Below are 16,297 nucleotides of genomic sequence, written 5' to 3'. Positions count from 1 at the left end.
CAAAATTAGTATACTGTATACTATTTAAAAGTTGAGGACGGGGCTTTTCCTGCCCAGTAGGCGGCGGGACAGTTCCGCCTAGTCGGTTCGACAGAGACGCCAGAAGACGAGGGAGTAGGGTGCTGCAAACGTAGGGCTGTGTGATTTGACAGCGAGTTACTGCTGGACAGGTGGGGCCCTATGATTTGACTTGCCATTATCATTTTAACTGCGGTGCTACGACCGGCGTGAGTCTCCCGATTCCTGACCACCTCCATACAGGTGCCTCTCCCAATGCTCCACCATGTAGTAGTAGAGGCTGGCTCTTGCATGAGAGCCCACTTCTCCACTTTTTCCTTGCCTCTCTTTCCTCCACATATGCAAAAATGCCATGTAAAGCGCACTATTGTACTTACTTGCTCCTACAGGTGCTTAAGCTTTCCACATAGGCATAAAGTCTCATGTGGCAAGTTAATCAAGAAGAGAGAGACTAGTTTGGTGACCCAAGGAAGAAACCGTCCTAAGCGCGTGTACCTAGGCGAAAAGAGAATTTTGAATCTATAGCTAATTAAATGAAGCAAACTTAGCAACACCATTTCATTGGAAGAGGTCACTCCTTGGCAAATGCAATAAATACTAGTACTCCCTGTGTCCCATTATATAAGAACGTTTTTGACACTACACTAGCTAGTGTCAAAAACGTTCTTATATTATGGGACGGAGGGAGTACAAAGAAGGAGATAGAGAGGAGTAAAAAATACACTTATAGCCAACCTTGTTGTAGTATGAGTGACTAAGTGATGACTATGTATGACATGCCAACATCAGATAGCCTAACTGAAAGGACCACGATGTCGCCTAGAGGGGGGTGAATAGGCGTTTTAAAAACTTTTATGGATTTGGCTATATCCTAATGCGGAAATAAACTAAGCGGATACTTTTCAAGCTCAAATCCTAAATATACTAGGCTCACTAAGTGCACGAACAGCTTAGGATAAACAAGATGAGAACAACGAGGATATGAGTAAGCACAAGTGAGTACACAAACTTACTCAATGTATATCACAAGATATGTAAATGAATAATACACACAACCACAAGTAAGCAATACAAGCTTACACAAATTATGTCACAAGATATGGAAATGAATGTTACAAGCTAGCAATTCACACTCAGCACAAGATAGAACAATGGTAGCAAGTATGAATTGCGGACTATAAAGCGTTGCCCTAAATGATCTCTATGATATGGTAACCAACACAATATAATGAGGACAGCAAGATATAGTGAATGCACGGTCAAGTGACCAAAGTAAACCACAAGTAAGGAGTTAGGGTTAGGGATAACCAAAGTCACGAAGACGAGGATGTATCCCGATGTTCACTTCCTTGGAGGGAAGCTAGTCACCGTTAGAGAGGTGGATGTTACCACGAAGGCACACCAACGCCACGAAGGCTCACCCTATTCTCCTTGAGATATCACCACGAAGGCGATTCTCAACCACTAGTGGTAGACCTTGAGGCGGCCTCCAAACCTTCACAAAATTTCCAGGGGACAAATCACAAGTTGATTCCTCACCGGAGCACTCCTACCGCCTAGGAGTCTCCAACCTCCAAGAGTAACAAGATCAAGGGGGAAATGCTCAAGACTTGATCAAATCACGAATTCCTTTGGTCAAGAGAAGGAGAGGGAGTGGATCTTCACTTGAATGGAATCTCTCTCAAGAACTCTCACAAATCTCTCCGGGATCTAAGATTTGAGGTAGGAGAAAGGAGAGGGAGCTTTTCTTCAAGTGTGGGTCAAGATAGTTGTGTTGCTCAACCCCTCCACGAAGTAGTGAAGGGGTATTTATAGTGTGGCCACAAATGGCCGTTGGGACAGAATTCTGCTCAGGAAAGTGTCAGACGTCCGGTGGCAAAACAGGCAACGGACATCCGGTGGAACACCGGACGTCCGATGGCTGTAGCACGCCATCAGACGAATGTATCAGGATATTTGCGAAACTGGTTTGACGGGCGCCCGACATTTTTCTGGACGTCCGGAGACCGGACGTCCGGTACTTACCAGATTTCCGTTCGTTTGATTCTGGATTGGCGCACCGGATTTCCGGACGTTACCGGACGTCCGGCCAAAATAACAGCAGGAACCCCAAAATTAAAACATGCATAACTTTCACATCCGGACTCCGATTTTGATGATCTTGGGCTCGTTTTGAAGCTATGGAAAAGCTCCAAGTCCTTAGATAGAGAAACACCCAAAATAAACCAAAATGTAGGGTCCATGTTATGAAAAGGTTAGATCATATATTTTGGGGAACTATTTGGCTTTGGCTTTTCTTTGGTATATAGGATATGAGTGGAATTGTGTATAGAAGATGTTGACTTGAGCAAATCCATAACAAACCCCTTTGATCCCCTCTTAATAGTGCGGGATCCCTATAACTCAAGAATCATAAAAGAGCTACACTACATAGCTATTGAGAATCCATTCTTGAGTGTATATGTTTCTTTGGTGGTCATCACTCCACAACACAAACGTCAAAGGAACTAATACCTTTGACACGAGACTTTCACTTGAGCTTGATGTTGATGTTTCTCCTTGGCTCAAGATGAAGGCAAGACATTGGTAAAGTCTTCAAGTCTCTCCCCCATACACAATGTGGGAAGCTTTGCTTTGTATTCATCTTCACTTGTCCATCATGTGATCATCCACAAGCTTCAAGCATGTAATCCTTTGGGATGGTTATCTTGAACTTGCCCTTGTCAACCATGATCACCAACACTTGATGTCATCCTCTCATAGACACTTGAAATCTCTTTCTCCATGCGAGCCCATGAGAATCACCTAACCCTCAAAAATATAGACAACACATAGTACGGGTTAGTACACCGAGTGCAATTGATAATTTCTTATCATACCACAAGATCCTATGTGGTGCATCATTTGCGCTCGTGTGTTGACCATTTAGAGTTCGATCCTTGAGCTTCATCTTGGTCAACCTATATCTCTACTCCATGTTTAATCTTGACGTCTGGAAGGGTATACCGAATTCTTCACTTGAATAGCTTGCTTGAATACTTGATCAATCATGACTCAACACATGAGTCCATTACGATCATATCTTTGAGCCACTCCTAGACTTCATCATTCAAATCATCCTTTTAAGATCTTGATCCATTATGGCTCAAACCATAGCTCTAAGCATGGCAACCGTTAGGATACTCCAATGAACTTCATTTTGATCATCTCAATGTAATTGTTGCTTCAAAGGAGTTGTCTTCCATTATTCTTCAATCATATTCCAATGGGACTAACCTTCAAATGTATATATTAATGCAAACACTAGTCCATAAGGATTGTCATTAATTACCAAAACCACACATGGGGACAACATGTACTTTCACTAACGCACCGTGTTAAATCTCCAAGGGCGCGACCATGCGAGCGACGCGATGGTCGTGGTAGGCGCGATCATGACACGGGCTGCTGGCAGCCCTTGGATCTGAGATCAAATGGTCGCATGCTAAGTTGCTGAAAATTTTAAGAATAACCCTCCAGGATAGGATATTCACCCATAGGTCTAGAATCACGCCATGCAACCGTTCGATCTCAGATCCAAGAGCTCTCGGAAGCCCGTATCATGGGAGAATGGAAAGCCACTACCCTACTGTTCGCATGCTGACAGTTCGCTCCTACTCTTTCCCGCACGTCCTTTAATACTACGTTGATTCGCTCCTAGTCGTCCCGTCCATTCACATTACGGCAGTTCCACTAATCCTAACCCTCCTCGCAAATCCATGGCGTCCCAAATCTCCCCGATCAGCGGTGAGTACAAGGTTAGAACCATCATCGGTGATGAGTTCGACGTCATCTACACCCGTACTTCCGCAACGGTGAAAGGATGCCTTTCTCGCTTCAGACACATGTTCGAAAACTCACATGATGAGTGGGTCGCTGGGCTAGATGTTGAGTACACCACAGTCGTGGGACGAGAGAAGGATCTAAAGGACGAAGAGAAGAAGAAGCCCGCCGTGATCCAGGTTTGCGTACATAACATTTGCTTGGTCTACAACATATGCCATGCCGATGTTGAGTGCCAGGATTTTAAGAACTTCCTCGAGGACAAAACAGTCAAATTCATTATTGTAGACTTTAAGAACGACAAAGAAGTCCTGCGTCGGATAGGCCTTGTTGTAGGCAACCCCTTCGACCTCCAGAAGAATCGGCTTGTGCCCTCGTCAGCCCTCAATGCTGACCCTGGCAGGAGCCATGGTTCATCCTTCGTACTGCAAACTAGAGAAACCTCATTACACATTTCATCGCCATGCATGGCAGCGGAATGTACCAGATATATACCACATCCACTATGCTGCAATGGATGGCTACCTTGTTTCAATATCTACAAGGGTTGGATGAAGAGCAACAGCCAAGTTGGTGGTTCAAGCAAAGAAGTATCGGCCAAGAGGAAGAGGGACAAGGACGAAGTCGAGGACGTGGACGAGGAGTCCGAGTAAGGTGGCAGTGTCGTTGCTCATGGCGGTTCTAAACTTCTAATGTAGTGTCTACCAGATTAGTTGCATAGTTTAATTTCAGGTGTGCTTAGTTTAATTTGAGGGGTGTGTTGTGCTGAGTCCCCAGCAGAACTATGTTATGTTTCTTCTTGTTACTTTAACTCTTCAGTATGTACATACTAGTACTAGTATTTCTTTAATAGAATTTAGCACCCCAATTAAGCACGTACTAGCTTTTTTAATAGTACTATATGCATAATTTGGCGACGAGCGCTCTCTATATGTACCACCTTTTTTTAAAATTTCAATTTTTGCTCCATGGCGCAATCCATCGATAGTGGAGTACTACTGTACAAAAGTATACATTTTTTAAAAGGCTAGCGTACTGTTCATCATATATATATATAGCCAGTTAAATTCTCAACCTAGAACGACGTTCATGCCATGTAGTAAACCGATCCGGAGGAAGTATAGTAAAAATGAGGTGATTTTACCCAGCGATCGGCGGGGGGGCATGGCCTGTCATGCGGTCCCATGTGTCATGATGTACCAAGGCGATGCACGTGTCCCTCTTGAGGTAGAAGCAATACTAGTACGTGGTTTGAGATGATGTCGAACCGAAGTGTGGAATAATGGTTGCTTCGTCCGTCTGGGAAGGTGCGGCATTGTGATTTCACGTCTCATTGCTCATTACTAACACTGGGCCGGTACAAGTGGGGTGCGTCCCCCCTGCTGTTCTGCACTGTTATTTGGTGCTTGACACATCGACCCGGTTGCACATGAGATGACCCCCACATCCTTTGTCAAAATAAACAACACCCTGATCAATGCATTTCACTCTTCCGTGCAATAGACGGGCACCTTACTTGCTCCTATAGGTGCTTAAGCTTGCTACATAGGCATAAAGTCTGATGTGGCAAGTTAATCAAGAAGAGAGAGACTAGTTTGGTGACCCAAGGAAGAAACGGTGCTAAGCGCGTGTACCTAGGTGAAAAGACAATTTTGAGTCTATAGCTAATTAAATGAAGCAAACTTTGCAACACCATTTCATTGGAAGAGGTCACTCCTTGGCAAATGCAATAAATACTAGTACTCCCTGTGTCCCATAATATAAGAACGTTTTTGGCACTACACTAGTGCCAAAAACGTTCTTATATTATGGGACGGAGCGAGTACGAAGAAAGAGATAGAGAGGAGTAAAAAAATACACTTATAGCCAACCTTATAGCCAACCTTGTTGTAGTATGAGTGACTAAGTGATGACTATGTATGACATGCCAACATCAGATAGCCTAACGCACCGTGTTAAATCTCCAAGGGTGCAACCGCGCGAGCGACGCGACGATCATGGTAGGTGCGACCATGATACGGGCTACTGGCAGCCCTTGGATCTGAGATCAAACGGTCGCATGCTAAGTTGCTGAAAATTTGCAGAATAACCCTCCAGGATAGGATATTCACCCATTGGTCCAGAATCACGCCATGCAACCGTTCGATCTCCGATCCAAGGGCTCTCGGAAGCCCGTATCATGGGAGAATGGAAAGCCACTACCCTGCCGTTCGCACGCTGGCAGCCCTTAATACTACGGCGGTTCGCTCCTAGTCGTCCCGTCCATTCACATTACGGCAGTTCCACTAATCCTAACCCTCCTCCCAAATCCATGGCGTCCCAAATCTCCCCGATCGGTGGTGAGTACAAGGTTAGAACCATCACCGGCAATGAGTTCGACGTCATCTACACCCGTTCTTCCGCGACGGTGAAAGGATGCCTTTCTCGCTTCAAACGCATGTTCGAAGACTCACATGATGAGTGGGTCGTCGGGCTAGATGTTGAGTACACCACAGTCGTGGGACGAGATAAGGATCTAAAGGACGAAGAGAGGAAGAAGCCCGCCGTGATCCAGGTTTGCGTGCATGACTTATGCTTGGTCTACCACATATGCCATGCCGACATTGAGTGCTAGGATTTTAAGGACTTCCTCGAAAGCAACCTAGTCAAATTCGTTACTGTAGACTTTGGTAACGACAAAGAAGTCCTACGTCGGATAGGCCTCGTTGTAGGCAACACCTTTGACCTCCAAAAGAATCGGCTGGTGTCCTCTCGTCAGCCTTCAATGCTGACCCTGGCAGGAGCCATGGTTCATCCTTCGTACGGTAAACTGGAGAAACCTCCTTACACGTTTCATCGTCATGCATGGCAGCGGAATGTACTAGATATAGACCACATCCAGTACGTTGCAATGGATGGCTACCTTTGTTTCAATATCTACAAGGGTTGGATGAAGAGCAACAGCCAAGTTGGCGGTTCAAGCAAAGAAGTATCGGCCAAGAGGAAGAGGGACAAGGACGAAGTCGACGATGTGGACAAGGACTCCGAGTAAGGTGGCAGTGTTGTTGCTCATGGTGGTTTTAATGCAATTTCCACCGGAATAGTTGCAAAGTTTAATTTCAGTTGTGCTTAATTTAATTTGAGGGGTGTGTTGTGTTGAGCCCCCAGCAGAACTATGTTATGTTTCTTCTTGTTACTTTAACTCTTTAGTAAGTACATACTAGTATTTCTTACATTTCATCTTTTAGTTGGTATAGTACTACCACTCGTTTATTCACATTATATACGTACAATATATATGGCCAACATCATATAGCCAGCAGTTTAGTTGTCAAAGAATTTCAGGGTGCTTAGTTTTGTCAAAGAATTCCAGGGTGCTTAGTTTTATTTGAGGGGTGGGTTGTGCTGGACACCATTATTGTGACTAGCCTTTTTAATAGTACTATATTCATAATTTGGCGACGAGCGCTCTCTATATGTACCACCATTTTTTTTAATTTCAAGTTTTGCTCCATGGCGCAATCCATCAATACTACTGTTGTACAAAAGTATACATTTTTTAAAAGGCTAGAGGGCGGGGCAGTCTAGCCTGGTCGGTTTCACGAGAGGCGAGGGCCTTTGTGATTTGACGGCTCATTACTGCTGGAAGGCGGGGCCTTGTGATTTGACTGCTAGTATAAATGCGCCGACGACCTGATCGAGGAGTAGCAAAGAACCGTGCGGTATACTCAAGTTTTCCACTGGAGTAGTACTGCGACGGAGGAGCATGAAACATGGCAGCCCAGTTCCATATGGAGATAAAAAATGATCTAATTTGCTAGTCATCTCATTCTAGCATTGTTCTATTCATTCCCTCAAAAAACAAAAACCATTATTCTATTCATGCCTCGCAGAGAACGTGACACGTGCGGCGAAACACCCGAAGCAAAAGATGAAACACAGCAGCAAAAGAAGAAGGAAGATTATCACCCAAATGATCTAATTCACCACGGAGTCGTAACTACTTCTTGATCGCCTCCACGACCTCCATCTCCTTGCGCGTCTCCTCTGCCATCTTCTTCATTCTGTCCATGACGCGGGATTTCTCGACGCGAGCCTTCATCATCTGTTCCACGGCCGCATTACATACCTTGACAGCAGCCGGGTGCTCGATGCGGAGCTTCGCCAACTCCTCCTTCTGTTCCATGACGAGGGCCTGCAGCATCTTCATCGAGGAACTACTATTCTCATGCAGCTTCTTCCAGCCGGCGTTCTTCTCCTTCAACAGGTTAATCTCGTGGCAGATCTTCGCCTTGTCCTCCTGAAGTCGTAGGATTTCACCAGTCGCCTTCTTCTCTGAGGCAATGCTCTTCTTCAGCAGCATCACCAAGCCGGCGGTCAACTCCCCCTGCTGATTGAGCTCAGCAGGCATGTCGTCGAGGCTCTCCTTCAGCAACTCCGTCAAGCCTTGGATGAACTCCTTCTGCTTATTGATGTGCTTATTGAGCTGATCGGGCATGCCGTCGAGGGATAACGACTCCAGCTCCGCCGGCTCGGCATGTTCGCCTCCGCGGCTAGGGCGCTCCTGGGAGCCATCGCCTGCCCGTGAGAGATCTTTCGAGGTCTCTGCGTGGTGGCGAGCCCTCTCTTTTTTTTCTGCAGCCTTGGTTACCGCTCCCTTGTTACGAGTAGTTCTCGACCTAGAGCTCTGCTCACCGGCCATGGCAACGACGGACGAAGAAGAAGCACTTATGAGGAGGAAAGGTAGAGTAATTTTCGGTTAGGTAGTTCCCCTTTTATAACCTAAGTACTAGTACTAGTAGTACTAATACCTGCAAAGTGGGAACACGTTCAGGTTTGGTACGTAGTACTAGTAGGTGTGAGCAGGCTTTCAAATGTGATGGGAACAAGGTAAAGATTAATTGATGGTTTTGGTTTCGAGGCCCGAAACGGCTCCCGATGAGTTTAGTGGAACATAAATTTCAAGTAGACTACACTGCTCAAATGCGTAAATATTATGTTACTGTCAAAATTTGGCACAAAATACGAAGGAGACCAATGGAAGTACTACTAGCAACCCACGATTTAACTACTCGCATGCGTGCAGTGGAGTAATAATGTCTTTCTTCCGCCCTCACGTCCACTCAATTTGCATGTGCTGTATTAATTGACCATCAATGAAGTGAACAACTTTACACGCGTCAAATTATCACATGGGGTGGATCTTGGTACAAAATTGCGTCCGCCCGTGTACCCGCGTGTGCGTGCGAGGGAATGAGTGCGTGCGTGGCGTGCGTGCACATCTTCGCTTCGTGCATGTACCGCCAGTATGGCTCAGGGAGGACGAGTACATTCTTCTGGAACCAGCAACACGTCACTGTGATCAATCCATGCAAGGAGGTCGCGACAACGCCTCCACATGTGCCACGTGGTTTCATGAACTGTAAGAGAGACACTGTGTAGCGTGCCATTGGTACTCTAATTTACGTGTTTTGCACATACTCGAAGTACTAGTAATTTACACGTGCATTGCACGCATCAGATTTTGCAACCAAATTATGAATAAATACCACACTATAGCATGTAAGCTCTTAGTCATATATGCGTGATGTAGCCCTTCGTTTAATTCTTATAGTTCATCTCATTCAAAATCAAATTAGTTTTTATAAAAAAGCTAAGAACGCGTGAATAGGAAAAACATGGGATTATAGTGGAATGTCATATCGAATCCTACAGGATTGTACGAGTGTTTGATTGTGCATAGAAAAAACGCAGAATTCTTTCAAAGAGGTTTGAGTGGATGGGATGTTTCCTATGAAATCTAGTGCAAATGAATCATATGGAAAAATTCCTATGGTTTACAATCCTACGAATCAAACAACCAAGATAGGAAAAATTCTTAATGATTAGAATCCTCCAAAATTCCTTTGAGAATCCTTTGAATCAAAGAAGCCCTTAATCTATTTTATGGTTCATGGAATTGTGCATTGTAAAGCATAAAGTAAAAAACAAATAATGGCAATTCAACTAGAAAAAAAGTTTGGGCAGTTATGATACGGAAGATTCTAGAACAAAAGAGAACCACTGTTGTTTTGAGGTTTGTGCATTATGCTTAAGTTCAACCATGGAGTCTGCTAGATTGTACATGTGGCAAAATCCGGTGGGGTCTAGAAAATGGTGCGAGGGGCCGAGTGGAGGGAGACTATGAAGGAATGCACAAGTGCGAGATCGATATTTAGAGAGAGGGGGCGAACACGTGCATTGTTGCACGCAGTGGCAGAGCCATGAAAAATAAATGAGCTAGGGGGGCAAGCATTGCTAATCCTTTACGAGGAGGGTCAATTCATAAAATTAAACCTTTTTAGCAGCAATTGTCTAATGATCACATTCATATTAGCCTCGATATATAGTGATGTTAGGGGGGCAGGGCCCTTACTGCCCCCTGTCTTCGCCATTGTGCACGCATCTGAGAGATGAAGCGGAAGGCATGGATGATGAGAGGGGGACGTTGGATATATAATTAATGTGGGTGTATTAGATATTTATGTTAATCCTATATATAGAGGTATAGATTGACCGATGTAGACGTGGGAGAGGTATAGATTGATCGATGTGGACGTGGGAAAGAGGGCGAGACCTCACTGGATATATCGATTGATCGGTTTGTGTGGAAAACTATGAAAGACCTAGCTATATACACACATACATAGAGGAACATCGATCGTTGCACATGCACGCGTGAGAGATAAAGAATGCCCGGTATGAGGGAGAGGGGGATGTGTGTGGGTGTGTGCCTTCATGGGAGACCGACCTAAAGAAAAAGATTGCATGCGTGCGATAGATAATGCCGACTAGTAGTGTGTGTGCATGCATGCACGAGAGAAAGTTAGTGGTACAATTATAAAGAGAAGACTACTGTGTGGGTGTAAAAGAATAGGTGAGGTCATAATCAATGTAAAGTAGAATTCAAATATTTGAATAAGAGATCCTGATGTTTGAAACCCATGCATGCATGAATATAATGGAGATCTGCATGGTGTGCTTTGGAAACGAGCATGTTGTAATGTATACACATTGAACAAGGTCAGACTGATTTGAATTTGAGATACCGATGGCAGACATCATTTGCCCATGTCGCATCCGTGCATGTAATTGGAGATGATGGGCGGCTTTTGCATCACATATCTATATCTATACCCCTATATATATTATATTATATATATTTTTATATTGTGTGCGGGTAACTTTAACTTTGAAAGATGGTCGTTGGATGAGGCGAATCCGAAGGTCCAAAGATGGCAAATTTGAGCACTATTGGTCGTTGGATATCATCTAGATTCCACCAGATTTCGCCACACGTATAATCTAGATGACTCCATGGTTGAACTTAAGCATAATGCACAAACATCAAAACACAAGCACTTCTTATTTGTTCTAGAATCTTCCTTATCAGAATTGCCCAAATGTTTTTCTACATGATTTGCCATTATTTGTTTTTACTTTATGTCTTACAATGCACAATTCCATGAATCTTAAAATAGATTAGCTTTCTTATAAAAACTAGATGATTTTAATGAAATGAACTATAAGAATTAAACGAACATCTACATCATGCATATATGACTCAAAGCTTGCATGCTATAATGTGGTATTTATTCATAATTTGGTTGCCAAATCTCACGCATGCAATGCACGTGTACCTTACTCTAGTCTAAATGGTGTTTGTGTGTGTGTTGTGCGTGTTGAGGTACAAATTGCCTTTTTTTTGGTACACGTTAAGCTTGTTCTTCCGAAATTTCAAGCCGAGCCTTGTTATGCCAAAAATTGAAGCTAGCATCTTTGTCTATCGTGCTGCGAAACTCCCGCCTCTTCAACCCGCGCCTTGTTAGCCCGAAATATTTAAAATATATCTTTGTCTCGTTGTGCTCCGACAACTCCCTCCATCTCAACCCGCGCCTTGCTATTCCGAAATTACAACGCGCGCGAAAACTCCCACCTCCTGTGAAATCCCGACACGCTAAATGCCCGTGGTACCCCTGAACCGAAAGAACCTCCTCAAATTGGTGGGGGCTACTTTTGTAACTTACCCCACATTTCGGACAAGCGCGTCTCTAAGCCATGGTTCCCCACTACCATCCCATCCGCCCACCCATTCATACACCAAGGCCGTGAAAACCCGTGACAAAACCCCACACCCTGCTCCGTCCGCCACCCAGCCAGAGCTTCTTCCCCGACGACGTCGTAGACATCAACACCTCGACGTCCCTCATCCACCGTACCGGATGAGGATCCATCGTCGATCTCATCGTCCCGCCGGTTCAGCCACCCCGTCCTCCACCTCCAAGGAGCTGCCCCGACGTTCCCCTCGTCTTTCGTGCCACCTCCATTCCCACACCACCGTCTTCACCTGCACCACCGGAAGAGCATCATCATCACCGTTTCCTCGGATGAAGTTGCGGCCTAATCAGCGCCACCAAAGAGGTTGTACACTAATCGCCGCATTTTCTTCTTGATTCGATCTCACGGTGCTGCCGGCGCTCGGTCCCGAGCTGACACGACGCGGCTCCATCCATGGCGGCGTCGCCGGCCACTTCCTCCACGGCGTCGCTCCCTCGGCGGCGACATCCACATCAGTAGGAGCTGCTGCTGCTTTAGCTCTCGCTTGCGTTGCTGCTCTGCTCTTGCTCTCGGTCCCCTGCCTGGTCTGCTCTTGCTATTGCTCTTGCCCGCGATGCTGCTCTCTCTCTTGCTCTTGCTTGCGACTCTGCTCCGGTTTGGCTACACTTCAGTCGACTGAATCGACTTTTGGGCCAGTCGATTTCCAAGGGGTGGGCTCGTCGGGGTGAAGGAAGAACCAGCCGCACCGGGGAGGGGGGCTCGCCGGAGAGGTACCCCACTATCTATCTTAGGGTTCAGGATGGGGGCGGTGGTCGCCGGCAGTGGCGGGGCGTTGGCGGGGTGGTGGCGTGGGGATCGCCGGAGAAAAAGCTCGGCACGGGGGGCCTAGAGGGATGGCCGGGGCGGCGGCGAACCGGCGGTGGGGAGTGTTTTCGGGGCGGGCAGGGTGGCGCACCGCCGGCCGCGGGCGGCGGGGGGCTGCTGTTTGGCCAGTGGTGGCTGGCGGCTCAGGGGGGTGGAGGTTGAAGATGAACCACAAGCCCTTGATTTCGTATCCAACAGCTGCAAAATCGACTGACCAGAGATGAAAAAGTCAGTCGACCGACGTGTAGCCTCACCTTGCTAGTGCGTTCAGTTTCGACAGCAAAATTCAGTTTCGACAGCAAAATTCAATTTGGACAGTTAGGTTCAGTTTCGACAATTAAGTTCAGTTTCGACAGTTAAGTTCAGAGATGAGCGGCTGATGTATTTTACATCTAGCACTTTGTGGTTCTGTATTTTACATCATGTATTGGAGATGCTATTAGAATTCCATTCAGGTTAACATTGTTCATTGTCTCTCTTGTCCTGCTTCAGCCTCGACGTCGTACAACTCACCGGAGCTGCTCCAACGACGAAAGCCTCCATCACAACGGAGCAGTACCTCGGGCTCCATCTCCAGACGCCTAAGATCTTCTTCCCCTCCTCCGACAGCAAAGTCAGCCGAAGCATCCTCACCGGCCAACCCAATCACGCTGAGATCGACATGGCTTCGCCAAAGAGGTTGTATACTTGTTGCATCTCTTTTTTACTCTACATGTTATATATATTGTCCACTGAGCACTCGTAGTAACGGGAAATACGATTATTTTATCCTACTATATGACAAGCAGTGAGGTACCAGGCAACTTAGCTATCCGTGATGGACTCTCTTGAACGCCATCATTATTTATCTCTACGCGTTTGAGCTGTGCATTTGTTGATGGGCCTGGGAGTTGAGCTAGTATGGCAGTGGCCTGGGTCCAAAGTAATAGAAGTAGCACAAAAACATTTTTTTAGTGTAGGATTTTCCTTGCTCAAGCCAGCCTACTAGAATCGCCAGTGCTTGAAAGGAAAAGTGAATGAAAAACATAGGAATTGGAAAGTTTCCTATGGTACTACTTTTCATGAATTTGGTGCAAAAGAATGGAGCAAAGGAAAACTGTAGGATTTGTTCCTTTAGTGTCTCCTTGAAAGAAAAACCGTAGGAATTCTAATTTCCACTTCTCCTCCTTTTCATATTCCTATTCATCAAGCACAAGACTAAGAGATAGTAGCATAATAGCATTATAACCGTACATTTTCTTGTGGTTTGACTTAATCTCACTATGCTTTTTTGCATCCTGTGATCTTCCAATTTTTGTGAATCAAACACCCAGATTCGCAAAAATCATGTGTTTCTAAATTCTCTGTTTTGCACGTGCATTCCTATCCTATTCCTGTCTATTTCCTATCCCTGCATTGTTAGAATCCTCAAATTCAAACAAGCCCTTACTCAATTACTTCTGTTACAGATATGTGTCAAAGAAAACCTTGTGTGGTTTGTCCTACTCCTGCGGCGCTGTGTTCCACCCCAGCTCAGCTGCTCCAACGACGGAAGGGTTCACCACAGCAGGGACCCGCTCTCCAGACTATCTTTCGCCGCCTCAGATCTTCTTCCCCGCCGCCGGCAGCCACGACAACTGCATTACCATCATCAACTGAGCAGATGACCTTGAGGACTACACGGGTCCGCAAGAGAGGTCGCACTCTTCCGTGTCTGCTTATGTTATGCATCGCTTAATATGATGACATGCTACATTATCATCGTGTTCACCTATTAGACTCTGAGTCAGGTCCAAACTAATGCTGAAACTTGAGTTTTTAAATGGTTGTGTGGTACATATTGGGGCAGCAATCAGTACTATCTGTCTACTATCTGGTTAATCTCCGGTGTCTACTATGAGTTTCATGTTGGGTGCAAACAAACATTAAAGGAGCCATTATCTGTATTTTTTAACTAAAGCTATTATCTGCCTACTATCATTGGTTTTGGGTCTATCCACAGTTTGCTACCATCACTCTGGATTTGTGCATGCACTCCTTACATAATCTCACTATGTTTTATTCCTATGCATGCCAGTTATTGTACACAATGGAAGTGATCATGTAGAGCAAAAGAGATGAGCCTTGTGTGGAAATAAAATTTCATGCAGACGTCGTTCCATGGTGGGCGGAAAGGCAGCCCCCTCCCCGCCACCCATTTCGGATCGTAATCAAGAGGAAGGTAACTATTCTGAGGGGGATTCAGAAGGAGAAGACCACTCCTATTTACCCCATGAGGTCTTCGCTCTAACTTGGCATGCTGATGTTAGTAATATCATGCATATGGTGCCTTGCATTGCTTACTGTATACATTAAAGATGTCATCTTCTTAGTTTAGACATGCTTTGTGTCAATGCCATTTGTTTTGTTTCTTTATCGTATATGTGAATCATGCAATGCCATCTTGCCTAGCCAGGCATCATATATGTGAATTTTGCAATGCCACCCTGGTTAGCCAATCATCTTATATGTGAATTATATCATGCCATCATTTTTTTATTATGTGTTAAATTTGTCAACAATTTTAGTACATTCAATTACTCTTCATGTGCATCAACCATTCGGCACGGTCATGGAAAAATCTGGAGTGGAAACAAGGTCTTCAGAGCAGACAATGTTATCTGACGAAGCGCATGTCTTGCTGGTTACCGATAGCTCCTCAGAGGAGGATTCAGAGACAGATGACCAGTCATATTTCCCCCCTGAGGTGCATGCCCTAACTTGGCAGGGTTATGTTACTCATATCGTGTGTATGGTATCTTGCATTGCTATGTCATTTGCTTAGTTTAGACATGCTTTGTGTGAATGCCACCTGTTTAGTGTCTAATTACCATATATGTGAATTATGCAATGCCATCTTGTTGCAAGACATTATATATGTCAATTATGCAATGTTATCTTATTGCAAGGCATTATTTATGTGAATTATGCAATGTCATGATGTTTAGGCAAGCGTCATATATGTGAATTATATCATGTCGTCCTTTTTTTGTATTTCTCATTGCTTTTGTCGACAATGTTTGTATATTCAACAGATCTTCCTGTGCATCAGCCATTTGAATTGATGATGGAGAAATTTGGAGTGAAAACAAGGTCTTCAGAGAAGACAATGCTACCTGCTGAAGCAGATATCTTGCTGGTTACAGATAGCTCTTCAGAGGAGAATTCAGAGGCAGATGACTAGTCCTATTATCCCCCTGAGGTGTATGCTCAAACTTGGCAGGGTTATATCACTCATATAATGCATATGTTGTATTGCAATGCTTATTTTTTACATCATATACACAATATTGAATGACATCTCCTTAGTTGACACATCATATATGCAATTTCCCTCTGCTCATTTCCTTAGTATATAAATCATATATTTGAATTATGTCATGCCATGATGTTTACATAGACAGCATGTATCTGAATTATGGCATGCCAACCCATTTTCTAAAGACATAATATAGTTATATCATCTCATCATGTTTACATAGTCATCATATTTTAAATT

This window comes from Triticum dicoccoides, chromosome 4B (genome assembly GCF_002162155.2).
Source record: "Triticum dicoccoides isolate Atlit2015 ecotype Zavitan chromosome 4B, WEW_v2.0, whole genome shotgun sequence".
Taxonomy (NCBI): Eukaryota; Viridiplantae; Streptophyta; class Magnoliopsida; order Poales; family Poaceae; genus Triticum; species Triticum dicoccoides.
The sequence above is the reverse complement of the archived record's forward strand: the minus strand, read 5'-3'. Positions refer to the sequence as shown.